This window comes from Cherax quadricarinatus, chromosome 72, assembly GCF_038502225.1.
Source record: "Cherax quadricarinatus isolate ZL_2023a chromosome 72, ASM3850222v1, whole genome shotgun sequence".
In the NCBI taxonomy this organism is placed as follows: Eukaryota; Metazoa; Arthropoda; class Malacostraca; order Decapoda; family Parastacidae; genus Cherax; species Cherax quadricarinatus.
Window position 1 is genome coordinate 333,920 of NC_091363.1, and position 15,000 is coordinate 348,919.

Genomic DNA, 15,000 nt, shown 5'->3' on the forward strand with positions numbered 1-15,000 from the left:
GGGATTTCAAATTATGACCAAAATTTGCTATACGGCATGCAGTCTTTCAAATGTGGTGGACCCCTGGTATTCGATATTAATCCGTTCCTGAGAGCTCATCGTATACCGAAATTATCGAGAGGTGAATTAATTTTCCCCATAAATAATGGAAATCAAATTAATCCGTACAAGACACCCAAAAGTATGAAAAAAAAAATTTTTACCACATGAAATACAGTGGTCCCTCGCTTTTCATAGTTCTCGGCAATCGTAAATTTCGCCAATCATAGGGGTATTTTCGTATAAACATGGACTCGCTTTTCATAGGTTGACTCGCGAATAGTAGTTCGTCCGGGACGCATACGCATGGTGTGAGCCGGGGCAGCCTCCCTACCCAGCCAGTCTGGCATTGTTTACCAGTGAGTGAAGGTCCCCTCAAGTGCTCCTATGAAATATTTCATAATATTCCACTCATTTTAGTGCTTGCAAGTACTAAATAAGCTACCATGGCTCCTAAGAAAGCTCCTAGTGCCAAGCCTGTGGTGAAGAAGGTGAGAAATGTGTACAGTGTCAAAGTCTTGGGCCATTTTAGGGAAGTGTTAAAGAGATGCCAGAAACAGAGCTCTCTCCACAGTTACTTTGCTAGACATGACTAGAGTGACTCAAGGTGGTCCTAGTGGCATTAAGAAACAGAGAAGAGAAGCAACCCCAGAGAAACAATTGGTACCTGAGGTGTTGCTGGAAGGGGATTCCCCTTCCAAACTGTAAACAATCCAATCGCTCTCCTCCTCCAATCTCCCATACACTAAGAAGAATCTCCAATAAAGGTAAGTGTTATGCTGTTAATGTTTCATTCATCATTTCCCATTGTATTGTTTATGTACTACATCTCTGTTTCATGTAAAAAATTTTTTTTGTTTTAATACTTCTGGGTGTCAGGAACGAATTAATTGTATTTACATTATTTCTTATGGGGAAAATTGATTCGCAAATCGCAAATTTCGTTTATAGTAGCTCCTCCAGGAACGGATTAATTACGAAAAACGAGGGACCACTGTATTAAGTTTAATGCACACAAACTGAAGAAGACATGCACAGTTTGTAGTACTCTATTAACAATAGAATACATGACACTTACCTTTAATGAAGATCTGGTGATGATTGATGGGATGGGAGGAGAGGAGTGTGTCGAACTTATTGCTCAAAAGGGAAATCCCCTTCCATTAGGACTTTAGGTAGCAAGTCCTTTTCCGGGGTTACTTCCCTTCTTCTTTTAATGCCACTAGGACCAGCTTGAGAGTCACTGGACTTGTCGCACAACATATTTGTCCATAGAGGCTTGTACCTCTCGTTCCTTTATGACTTTTCTAAAGTGGTTCACAACATTGTCATTGTAATGCCTAATCACACTATGTATGCCACTATGATTCTTAAATCTTTCAAACCAACCTTTGCTGGCCTTAAATTCACTCACATCACCACTAGTAGCAGGCATTTTTCTAATTAAATCCTCATGCAACTTCCTAGCCTTTTCACAAATGATCGTTTGAAAGATGCTATCTCCTGCTATCTGTTTTTCATTTATCCACACCAATAACAGTCTCTCAACATCTTCTAACACTTGCGGTCTCTGTTTCGAAAACACAGTTGCACCTTTTGCAACAACAGCTTCCTTGATTGCCATTTTCCTGGTCACTATAGTAGCGATGGTTGATTGGGGTTTTGTATACAAACTGGCCAGCTCCGACATATGCACTTCACTTTCGTACTTTGCAATTATCTCTTTCTTCATTTCAATAGTCATTAGCACCTTTTTTCTCGAAGGGTTAGCACTAGAAGCTTTCTTGGGGCCCATGGTGACTTATTTTGCAGAAACTAGCACCAAAAACACTGTGATAATATGGAATGTACCGAATGTATCCTTATATGCGAGCACGCTGGCTGGCTTGTAAACACTGACACATACGGGGCAGTTCAGGCCACACGTGGACACGTCTCTGACGAATCGCGTGTGGCGGGTTTTTTAATGAGTGGCAAGGCAACATTTTTGCGTTAAAATGTATTAAATACCGATGCCATCGAATACCGGGGGTCCACTGTACAGCGCACCCCACCTGGTTTGTTTACCTTTTCCATGAGCACATCTATTATGTCTGGAAACTTTCCAAAATTTCAAGTGTTTTCAAGTTATTGCGTATTTTATATGTACTCTGATAATTATGCTTATGTGTACCTGTATCTAAATATACTTACAGTGGAACCTCAAATTTTTAACTCAATCTGTTCAAGGAGCTAATTCTAAAGTTGAAAAGTTTGAAAGGCAAAGCAACATTTCCCATAAGAAATAATGGAAATACAATTAATCCATTCCAGAAACCCAAAAATATTCACAAAAAATACATTTTATAGAAAGTACTGAACTACATTATAGTTTTACATACACACAACAAATATAGTGCACAATTATTAATAAATTTAAATAAACATATAAAATAACATTTTTACTTACCTTTATTGAAGACTGGTGATGGCATCTGGAAGATAGGGAGGAAGAGAGAGGGAGTTGGGGTTAGTGTTTGGAAGGGGACTTTAAGGTATCAAGGCCCTCTTTGGGGTTACTTCCCTTCTCTGTCTTTTAATGCCACTAGAACCATGATACAACTTGGAAGCCCCATTCCCAATAAAGAAACAATGGCAGCCCCTACTCCCAGCATAGAAACACTGACAGCCCCCACTCCCAGCAGAGAAACAATGGCAGCCCCACTGCCAACAGAGAAACACTGGCAGCCCCCACTGCCAGCAGAGAAACACTGGCAGCCCCCACTCCCAGCAGAAACACTGGCAGCCCCCACTCCCAGCAGAGAAACACTGGCAGTCCCCACTCCTGGCAGAGAAACACTGGCAGCCCCCACTTCCGGCAGAAACACTGGCAGCCCCCACTCCCGGCAGAGAAATACTGGCAGTCCCACTGCCAGCAGAGAAACACTGGCAGCCCCCACTGCCAGCAGAGAAACACCGGCAGCCCTCACTGCCAGCGGAGAAACACTGGCAGCCCCCCACTCCCAGCATAGAAACACTGGCAGCCCCCATGCCCAACAGAAACACCGGCAGCCCCCACTCCCAGTAGAGAAACACTGGCAGCCCCCACTGCCAGCAGAGAAACACTGGCAGCCCGCACTGCCAGCAGAGAAACATTGGCAGCTCCCACTGCAAGCAGAGAAACACTGGCAGCCCCCACTACCAACAGAGAAACACTGGCAGCCCCCACTCCCAGTAGAGAAACACTGGCAGCCCCCACTGCCAGCAGAGAAACACTGGCAGCCCCCACTGCAAGCACAGAAACACTGGCAGCCCTTACTACCAGCAGAGAAACATTGGCAGCTCCCACTGCAAGCAGAGAAACACTGGCAGCCCCCACTGCCAGCAGAGAAACACTGGCAGCCCCCAGTGCCAGCAGAGAAACACTGGCAGCCCCCACTGCCAGCAGAGAAACACTGGCAGCCCCCACTGCCAGCAGAGAAACACTGGCAGCCCCCACTGCCAGCAGAGAAACACTGGCAGCCCCCACTGCCAGCAGAGAAACACTGGCAGCCCCCACTGCCAGCAGAGAAACACTGGCAGCCCCCACTGCCAGCAGAGAAACACTGGCAGCCCCCACTGCCAGCAGAGAAACACTGGCAGCCCCCACTGCCAGCAGAGAAACACTGGCAGCCCCCACTGAGAGCAAAGAAACACTGGAAGCCCCCACTGCCAGCAGAGAAACACTGGCAGCCCCCACTGCCAGCAGAGAAACACTGGCAGCCCCCCACTGCCAGCAGAGAAACACTGGCAGCCCCCACTGCCAGCAGAGAAACACCAGCAGCCCCCACTGCCAGCAGAGAAACACCAGCAGCCCCCACTGCCAGCAGAGAAACACCAGCAGCCCCCACTGCCAGCAGAGAAACACTGGCAGCCCCCACTGCCAGCAGAGAAACACCGGCAGCCCTCACTGCCAGCAGAGAAACACTGGCAGCCCTCACTCCCAGTACAGAAATACTGGTAGCCTCTACTCCTAGTATAGAAACACTGGTAGTCCCCACTTCCAGAATAGAAACACTGGCATCCCCCACTCCCAGTACAGAAACTCGGGCTAACCAGTCCTGTATCTTTTAAAGCACATTGTGGACAGACGCATACTGGAGCAGGACTAAGAGAGCGTCACACTGGGAATCTCAAACAGTATGCTGAGATCCAACTGAACCAGCTATCACTACATGAGTAGCGAGAACTGCGTCAAGTTTCACAGTGAACATGCAAGACTCATCTGGTAACTGTGAACAATTTTAGCCATCACTGGTGATCCCTACATAGCCAACACGACCCTCACTCTCTGACCCATCAGTAAAGACCTTTATCCTTGAAGCACTAACAAAATCATGTTCCGCAAAATTAGACAAGGTCAACGGAGCTTGGCACTTCGGGTTCCCGATCCACTGTCTACAAAGTACCTCAGGCACTGTCCAAGGAGGGCTGGGAGATAATCCAGCTGTTATGAACAAAGACACATCAAAGCCACAATCCACGAGAGCAGCCGACATATGAACACCAAATGGCACAGGAAGCCTAGTAGGAAGAGTTTAGGGCTCTCCCTGTCTTCTATGAAGACCTCAACATAAGTTGGGATGTCAGACATTTGATGAATCTGAAACAGGTAGCGCAGGCCTAGTTTCCCATAGTGTAGATCTAGGTAAAGTCCACCAGACTCAAACGGGATCCGTATATCTAGATAACGGACAGGATTTAGCAAACGCAAAAAGAGAAAGTTGGACGTGGAACAGAACTGTAGCCACACTCCAGCATGGAAGTGCACACAGCCTCATTCAGGTGGAGCATGGCTCACCAATCCGTCCCCAGGTAGTGGGAGAGCATCTTCAGAATATCTAGTGCCAGCAGAACATTCACTTTAAAAGAGAGGCTCCGATCGAGGATCATTCATATAAAGGTCACTTGCTGCTCTTAGAGCAGGACTGCACTATGAAGTAGTACATGAGGACAAGGGAAGACAACCCGTGACAGGACAAAAAATGAACCACCACCGTCTTCCGAGCGGAAAACAGGTAGTCGTTATAAACAGACCACTCGAAAGGAAAAGGTGGGGAAGGGGCGAAATGAAAGGGATGCACAAAACAAACCTGTAGCAGGGAGACAAGGGCAAGGCGTGTGGGGCAACTAAACAGCAGGAGGGATGTGGGGCCCATATTAGACACAAAACATGGCACGTGTCAGTCGGAGGTGGGGGGACAGCCCTGGGCACACGTCAAACAGGAATGGGGGGGGGGTAAATTTTTCTTTATTTACATAAAGTGGATTCATCTCCAATGTGCAATGTGCTGCTACCTCATTCTAGATTGTAATTACATAGGAACAAAAGCTTGCTGCTTTCCACTCATATTCCACAACACAGGTTGGCTTTTATGGTATTACATTGTGTAAGTCCGAGCTGAGAGACGTCAGTAAGGCAATGATATCGTAAAGTATTCCTTTAAGGGTTCAGCAACTTCAAATTTTCGTTCCCTCAGAGCTGCAGTTTCTATCAACTGGGAATTATTAGAGGGAAACGCCTGAAGGATGTGAAGGGGAAAGAGGCGGGCAGGATAAACAGCGAGGAAACTGGCAAAAAAGATGAGAAACTGGGAGGAAGTTACGGAGAGAGAGAAAGATTTTCTTTTAAGCAAAATTGAATACATCACTGTGTTGCAAAACAGTGGAACCAAAAACTAGTCGTTTCCCGATCATGTTCCATCGCACAGGATGAGTTATTTCCCCGTCATGTTCCATCACAGGATAGGTTACATACATAGTGTCGAAATGAAGGGAGTGTGCAATTAAAGTTTATAAATACACTTGTGTCTAGGTGCTGTGATAAGCGAAAGAGATGGAGGCAACACAGGGATAAAAGCCTGGTGGTCCCTGGTCAAGGATAGACAAGGTTATCTGCCTGATGAACTTATTCCACCTCTAAATCGACATGATGGGACCACCTCTACTAGTAGTCAAGAGAAAGCGGACCTCTTTGCCGAACACTTTGCTACCAAAATGCAAGTTCCTGATCCAGCAAGGGACCCTCCTTAGCTAGCTGCAAGAACTGTCAAAACTGTCACTGGTGACAATAAGGCAGGAGGAGGTACATCTTCTTAAATCGCTTGACCAAGAAAAGGCTGTGGGCCCAGACAAGTTGAGCCCAAGATTGCTGAGTAGATGTGCAGACCAGCTAGCAGTACCTCTAACTCGCATCTTTCAGCACTGCCTAGTACAGTGTAAATGGCCTTCTCTGTGGAAAGAAGTAAATGTTAGTCTGTGTTCACAAAAACAAGAGCAGAGCAGACATCAGCAACTACAGACCAGTGTCACTCCTGTCAACTACTGGCAAGATCCTTGAGACAATAATCTCAAGACAAATGACAGTTTTTTTTTGACTACCACTCACTACTTTGTGACCGTCAATATGGCTTCAGGAAAGGTTACTCTGTTGCTAATTTGTCGTTAAACCTCTCCACTAAATGGCACCAGTCACTGGATGAATCCAAAGTCAGCTGTGTGATAACACTGGACATTGCTGGTGCTTTCGACGGAGTGTGGCACCAGGGCCTCTTGGCAAAACTGCAAGCACTGGGAATTGCAGGCACTATACTGTTTCCTCAGTGATTGCCTTCATGGTAGATCTATAAGGGTAGTTCTTAATGGAAAAGAATCAGCAAGACATCCTACTGGGACAAGTGTTCCACAGGGAAGTTTGCTTGGATTATTGTTATGGAATGTATACTTCAATGACCTTCATCTCATCCCAGAATCCCATGCATATGCAGAGGACTGTACTCTGACATTTACTTATCCAAGAGAAGAAATGCCAGCTGCTTTAATCTACATCAATCACCAGCTAAAAGCTATATCATTTTGGGGAAACCGATGGCAGGTAACATTTGCACCTGAGAAAACACAAATGATGGTCTCTAGGCACCATGATGGTAATGCCGGAGCAGTAGTAAGTATGAATGGGAGAGTGTTGGTACCCAGGGAAGAAGTTGATATACTTGGGATGAAATATGACTCCAAACCTGACCATGAAGAACCACGTTGTAAATCTTGCAAACAAGGCAGCCAGGAAAACACTTATACATACCTCGCATTTGCTCCACAATAGGGGTTGGAAGATCCCGTATAAGGTACAAGTACGCTCACACCTTGACTATGCTTCACTTTCTTAGTTTGCCTGCCCCCTTCCCCCCATCTCATCTGCGACTGCTTGACAGAGTAGAGAACAGCGCCTCATCTCTCGCCTGGACCCATCCTGGATAGATCTGTCATTTCAGCAGAGCCTTCAACACAGGAGGGATGTGGGCGGCCTTACTGTTATGTACAAGGCCAATATTATCCAAGTACCACACTTGACTCCACTTCGAGGACAGCGAGAAGAAAGCTTCTATACCACAAGACGGGCAGGAAGCAGCAGCTTCACTCTGGCTATACCCTTCTCCAGAACACCACTTCATCTGAGATCATTTATCCCCAGGATGACTCGAGTCCGGAACACGTTCGTACAGCATAATGATATCAACGAGATAAAGTCAGTTGATCAAATGAAAATGTTGGCCCACAGATGGCTCCAACTTCATCCTGTTCCCTACTTGTATGTTTTATAACAATAAAAATGCTTTCAAATGAGCTGATGTAGGCAACAGCCAGATCTTAGCTTAGCTTTTCCTTACCTTGTCAATAAAGTCAGGAATCCTTATCCTAACCTTGTCAGACCCTGTGTAAAAAAAAAAGTAATGCCAGAGGTAGTATGTAAGACTCACGAAATCGAAAAAAAGATGACTGTGAACAAACCCCGCCCTCACAAGAGGCCAGTGCCTTAACCTGTGAATTTTAGGATTCACTTGCTATGGACTCAAACCCCACCCGTTCAGTGTTGCGTGGTGTGTAAGATAATGGACGGGAGAGGAGGGGGAAGCGGGGAGTGGGGAAAGAGGAAGGCAAGAGGTTGGTGGTGGTAAGCTATAAACTACCGCCTCAGCAGTAGTCTACTGGAGTGGTGGCCCCACGAGTGACCTATTTTGGGTACAGATTAACCGGTGTAAGAGACCCAAGTGGCCCCCTCGTGCTGTTTGGTGCCCACAACTGTACTGACGTTCAAGATGAACTATCTGCCAGCACTTGGTTTATGTTCACCACTTATCACCTCACAATAATATGATTTATTATTTTCAAGACGAGCGAAATCTTTAAGTGTTATACAATGCCTGTGGAAAGGGAGGTAATCAGGTTTGATCCGAGAAAGGGGAGGGTAGTTCCAACTCCTAGGAGTTGGAGTTGTCCTGTTCACCTAGCAGCAAATAGGTACCTGGGTGTTAGTCGACTGGTGTGGGTCGCATCCTGGGGGACAAGATTAAGGACCCCAATGGAAATAAGTTAGACAGTCCTCGATGACGCACTGACTTTCTTGGGTTATCCTGGGTGGCTAACCCTCCGGGGTTAAAAATCCGAACGAAATCTTATCTTATCTTATTTTATCAAATGCACTCCCCTTACAGGGACCGTAAGTGTTAATACATATTAGCGTTTCAAACACGGTGTGACTGCAACCTATGTAAGCTCCTCTTTCATAACATGCGCATTATTTGTTAGGGTTCTATGAAAGATGTAATCATAGCCTCAACACAAGCCTCGCTCATTTTTTTTTAAGATTCCCAACGTTGATTTCTTAACGTTTTCTTCAACTCAGCAAATATTTTTTAGGTAAGGTAGATTACACACACGAATACTTAGCCATGGGAAAATTAACATGTCCCAGACACGTCTGGTAAAGCGGTGGCTGTGCATAACCAGGAAACGTTCAAATGTGTCCATGTATAATTCGTGGTACGAGAATGTGAAGATTTAGTTTTGGCATAGTCATGTTCTCCTTATTACACCCACATTAAGGATAAACTAAGACACTAATACAAAGTAATGTCAGAAGTAACACTTCCTCTAATACAATTTTCCATGTTCCATTGTCTGCCTAGAAGGCTAGACGGTGCCAGGTATCTCTAACGAAAACCAAGGAAGCGATGAGTACAATGCTAGAACTCGGTGTTAAGGAACCACTACTCCAACACACTCCTGTTATACACAGGGGAGATTACTAACAATCCCCCACCCCCTAGTTGTCCTTAAGAGAGAATTAGGCAGATTCCTTAAAATAATTCCTGACCAGCCGGATTGTGTGCATATGTTGGACTGCGAGTGGTGGGCACTAACAGCTTGATCGATCAGGCCAGCAACCAGGAGGCCTGGTCTGGGACCGGGTTCCGGGGGCGGTGACCTCTGGAAGCGACTCAAGTTCTTTCCGCTCCATGGAGTAGTTTGAGTGTTTTATACCCTGTTACAGTCTTCTTCAGTGTTTCTATTTATGGTTATGCAGCTGTTCACGGCCATTATATGGGAAGCTACGCAATATGTTGAAAAAAAAAAAAGACATTTATTGAAGAGTTGTCACTGGTAGCGAAACTTCACCTTTAATTGTCTGGGTTGTGCATCCTATTCTCCCAAGTTGTGATCTGTAATAAACAGACATATATACTGGGTCCCGAATTTAACGGTTTTGCAAAACTGCATGACTACCTGCAACTTCTGAGTACTGAGAGTTGATCACCAAGGAGCACACTACCACAGACTACCTGCAACTTCTGAGTACTGAGAGTTGATCACCAAGGAGCACACTACCACAGACTACCTGCAACATCTGAGTACTGAAAGTTGATCACCAAGGAGCACACTGCCATAACGTGCAAGTAACAAAGCCAAAACCTATTCTACTATCATCTCAAACAATGGACTGCAAAATGAAAGATGGAGAGCCATTTTTAAGCTTGTAACACTTGCTCTAATTCTACATTAATGAGGAATCAGTTCCCAGTGGATATATACACAGTTCAAAACGAGGTATAGAAAGGGTAAGCCGACATGCGCTGAAGTATAAATGTTCACAGTGTTTGTATGAACAAATGCATTTAAAGAAAACTACTGTATTTTTGTTTTAATGTGCACAGAAAGTTGTAATATTAAACTGTACTTACATCAGAGCAGTGAGTCGAGCTTTAACTGGCGTGACCCTTCAGAGGGGCATCTGTCACCATCACCTATCTTCGCACATTATCTTATTTCCTTATAATGCAGGTAATACTAAACGGCTCATATTATAATAAATACCCCTATCAGGGTTATTTCCGTGACGAATAAACTAACAGCACATATGGTAATTGTGAAAGTTATAGTAATGCTGACAAGGTATCGATTTACTAGAGGAAGTAGGTAGTAGGTTGTTAAGACTGTACTACCGCCCTGCCATGAATGTTAAACAGAAACCTGTTAAATGTTTTGCATGCCGGCAGGATTGCTGGTTTCTTGACCTTCAATTTCAAACACTTAAGATGCTACTACTTATGTCCGGTAAACACTACACACACACACACACACACACACACACACACACACTAATACTGCGTGTACACATGTGTGTGTGTATATACAGTTTTCCTCTTTCAGAGTTGATCAAGAGGGTGTATAAATCTGTCGTAGGAGGAGTAAAGGGGTTTTTGAATGGTAAAGGTTTGACCATCCAGCAGACTTGTTTGACCATATTAGATGGGAATGGAGACTAGTGGCTTTCATTACTTGACGTGCTGTCTGCATGAGTAACATTGATGGTGTCAGGGTGTCAGGAGAAACCTGATAACAGGGACAGAATCCTGGAGGTGGGAATGCTGCAGTTCGGAGGGCTATTTGAACTGTGTCTGCGCACTGAATGATAGTGAATGTATTTCTTTTTTTCAGGTCGCCCTGTCTTGATAGAAGACGGACGGCATTTATAAACAGTAAAACCACCCCAAGATATTAGTTTGATCTACTCCGTTTCTTTGGATTAGTTATCGATTCAATTCTTTGGATCAAGAGCCCACCATCAGCATCATCTGCTTTTGCACGGACGCAGAATCGACACGGCCCTGGAGGCTGGAGTGACGCAAGCAGCGCGCGCACCGCCAGACTGATGCAACAGGAAGCATTAGTCCCAATGCACTAGCTGCTGAGGTGCCCCCCTTCCAATTTATGGGGGTGAGGTTAGGTCGGTAATGTACTTTTGACTAAAAAATAGAGATACACTCTCCTTGGATCAAGGCTGATTATTTCCAGGTCCCAATGTGCTGTATAACCCGTACGAGTTTGGCGCTTCTCAAAGAATAATAATTATGTACCAACCATACCAAGTGTGACTATAACAAAAGCTCAGAGTTTAGCTGCTGGGAGCTGCAATAGCCGGTTTAACATACTAACACATCCTCTCACATCATAACACTAATTAAAAAGCAACTATTACAAGGGTAAGTTATTAAACACAAAAAAACACCGGGAAGTAAAGATAAATACATACTGAATTAAGCAGAATTTTGTAATAGTTAATTTTGCATGTTCATATGATAAAAATGACTAGCAATCCTGCCAGGATCCAAAATGTTTAAGAGAAGGCTTCTGCTGACAGGAGTCAGGTTGAGGACAAACATCAGAAGATATCATAAGAAGGACCAAAATGAAAAATGAAAATTTGACTACGTTTAGGTCCTTTTTAGACCATTATCACCTCGCGATCTGATAATGGTAAAGGGTGGACCGAAGAGTGGACTAGAATTCCCTTTGTAATTTGTGGCTTTCTTGTACTCTTATTAAATCACGATACTGTAACTGTTCTTCACGGTGAAGCACATAAACCAAGTACAACAGTAACTAACCTATTTATCATGCTATCGACAGATATATATGTTGTGTTACTGATAATATAGAAAAAAAAAGACACGTTACAGAACAAACTCTGTTAGAGCTTTGCCTAGTCATCATGGCTAAAATAAGTTCTCACAGAAACATTAATGCAATTAAAGTTTATTTTGCAACTTTTATTTTCATCATCCGTCTATGGCTGAAAACACATGAAGAGTAAAACATTAAGTAAGGCGAGGTTTAGAGAGAAGTTTATCCAATAACACTTTAGTACAGACGGAGTTGGCTTAGTAAAGGTTTCTCTTTGCTTCTGGTTTACTTCAACTATTGGCTATAAACAATCTGGTTTTGTTTGTTGTTGATAATGTTGACCAGTGATTGGGAATGTGAGCGTAAAACACTGCTAAAGTGAGCAACCTTGAACTTAATGTTTGGTTCTCATTTCTATCACCTTGAACCACCTTGATCCCATATACGTTGTCCTTTCACTTTCAGATACTTTTAAATATTATGGCGTCATTCCTTAACCGAACTGTGGAGATCCAGTATTCTGAATTGAGTTATTGTATTCTCTGGTGAATTTTAACCTTGCTTGGAAACATTTTTCCCAATCTGCAGACTTACTTTCCCCTACATTTGGAGATTTTTCCAAGTTTTGAGTATTTTCATATACCTTTACCACTGGCGAGTTTCCAGAATCTCACTACTCTCGGAGCCCGGTTCTTACGCATTTTTCCAGGCTGTAGACAGTTACCGCCCCTTTAGTGGAAGCATTTTATTAAAGGTATTTTATTCTATTTAGTTCAGTTTTGGTCACCGGGTGTTAGTGTCTATACGGAAACATCGAAAAACATTTTTTTTTAATTTCATTGTGTAGCTATCATTGCATCTTAAAATTTATTACAGTTGGGGTTTATAAACACCGGATACTAAACATCATACATCAACACCAGGCACTAAACACACATAAACACAAGGCCCTAAACATCATATATAAACACCAGGTACTAATAAACACCAAATAAACATCATGTATAAACATCAGATATTAAACATGTATAAACACCAGATATTAAACATGTTTATACATATTTAATATCTGGTGTTTATACATGATGTTTAATATTAAGCATACATAAACACCAGGCACTAAACATATATAAATACCAGGCATTAAATATAAACACCAGGCACTAAACATAAACACTAGGCACTAAACAAACACCAGAAACTAAACATCATAAACACTTGGCACTAATCATGTACAAACAGGCACCAAACATATATGAACATTAAAATAGTATAAAATACCGACAGGTTGTTAGGTAAGACACATATGCAACAGTTAGGTATCTTTATTTCGAAACGTTTCGCCTACACAGTAGGCTTCTTCAGTCGAGTACAGAAAAGTTGATAGAAGCAGAAGATACTTGAAGAAGATGTAATCAGTCCATCACCCTTGAAGTTTTGAGGTGGTCAGTCCCTCAGTCTGGAGAAGAGTATTGTTCCATAGTCTGAAACAATATGGATGGAGCCTATATACCGCCAGGTATATAGGCTATATATAGGTATATAGACACTGCAACACAAGGGTATCTTGGTACAGACCTGAAATGAGCTTTGTCAGCTTCTACTAGTGAGAAAGGATGGATTTGAGAGGGACCTGACCTTCCAACGACAACATTCTTACCTCTACTAGTGGCCTACATCTCACCTCCTGGCGGTATATAGGCTCCATCCTGTCACTTCAACTCCATATTGTTTCAGACTATGGAACAATACTCTTCTCCAGACTGAGGGACTGACCACCTCAAACTTCAAGGGTGATGGACTGATTACATCGTCTTCAAGTATCTTCTGCTTCTATCAACTTTTCTGTACTCGACTGAAGAAGCCTACTGTGTAGGCGAAACGTTTCGAAATAAAGATATCTAACTGTTGCGTATGTGTCTTACCTAACCACCAAACATATATACATACCAGGCACTAAACATATATAAACACCAGGAACTTAACATCATATATAAACACCAGGCACTAATATATAAATGCCAGGAACTAAACATATATAAACACTAGGCACTAAACATATATAAACACCAGGCACTTATCATATATAAACACCAGGCACTAAACATATATTAACTCCAGGCATTAATCATATATAAACACCAGGCACTAATCACATATAAACACCAGGCACTAAACATATAAACACCAGGCACTAATCGTATATAAACACCAGGCACTAATCATATATAAACACCAGGCACTAAACATATAAACTCCAGGCAATAATCATATATAAACACCAGGCACTAAACATATATTAACTCCAGGCATTAATCATATATAAACTCCAGGCAATAATCATATATAAACACCAGGCACTAATCACATATAAACACCAGGCACTTATCATATATAAACACCAGGCACTAAACATATAAACTCCAGGCAATAATCATATATAAACACCAGGCACTAATCACATATAAACACCAGGCACTAATCACATATAAACACCAGGCACTAATCACATATAAACACCAGGCACTAAACATATAAACTCCAGGCATTAATCATATATAAACACCAGGCACAAAACATATAAACACCAGGCACTAATCACATATAAACACCAGGCACTAATCACATATAAACACCAGGCACTAAACATATATTAACTCCAGGCATTAATCATATATAAACACCAGGCACTAAACATATATTAACTCCAGGCACTATCATATATAAACACCAGGCACTAAACATATAAACTCCAGGCATTAATCATATATAAACACCAGGCACAAAACATATAAACACCAGGCATTAATCACATATAAACACCAGGCACTAATCATATACAAACACCAGGCACTAAACATATATTAACTCCAGGCATTAATCATATATAAACACCTGGCACTAAACATCATATATAAACACCAGGCACTAAAAATATATAAACACCAGGCACTAAAGATATCTAAACACCAGGCACTAAACATTATATAAACACCAGGCATTAAACATCATATATAAACACCAGGCACTAAACATCATATCAATAACATTTAGGAGAATAGGTAACAAATTTAAGAGCATACATTAAACACCAGATACTTAACAGAGATGAACACCATATAATAATCCAGCTGATGTTAAACATCATTCTGAACACCTCACATTAACGTGTATTCCATGAGGACTTCTCTTGGATACAAG

General features: G+C 42.7%; 1 protein-coding gene across 1 annotated transcript in view; it reads right to left on the minus strand.

The window, feature by feature from the left end:
- Positions 1 to 15,000, minus strand: part of m-cup (ankyrin repeat protein mann-cup) — a 112,814-nt gene that overhangs the window by 53,020 nt on the left and 44,794 nt on the right. The window lies entirely within an intron of this gene.